Consider the following 481-nt stretch of genomic DNA (forward strand, 5'->3'; position numbering starts at 1 on the left):
TTTGGTTGCAAATATAATTGTCCATTTTTTGTTAAAAAATTAGATATACTAGTTCAAAATTTAACAATTTTAATGATAATTTGTCTTTTTAATTAAAAATTCAACTATATCGTCGAAAATCCGCATACTTTGTTAAAAATCTACTTTTTTCTTTTAAAATTACACAGCCACACAAAAAAAGTGTGCGGATCTGGTAACAAGACACACGTATTCCTATGGATTTTGGGGCGCTGAATTCAAATTCGGTATCAAAAATTATCCATCACGTCATGGTTGAGCCATAACCTCAAAAAATGACGAAAAATCATGCACTGAGGCAAAACAATTTCAAAATAATGCCAGTGATGCAAATTTTCACTTCAAAAATATGTCGAAAACCGTGAAGGATCAACCCTTGCCTGATATCAACTTATTTAACATAACTTTACCCAACAGAACCTGACCTCACCTAACCTGAATTAACAGAAATTTATTTAACTAC

Source organism: Belonocnema kinseyi, chromosome 4, assembly GCF_010883055.1.
Source record: "Belonocnema kinseyi isolate 2016_QV_RU_SX_M_011 chromosome 4, B_treatae_v1, whole genome shotgun sequence".
NCBI classification, from domain to species: Eukaryota; Metazoa; Arthropoda; class Insecta; order Hymenoptera; family Cynipidae; genus Belonocnema; species Belonocnema kinseyi.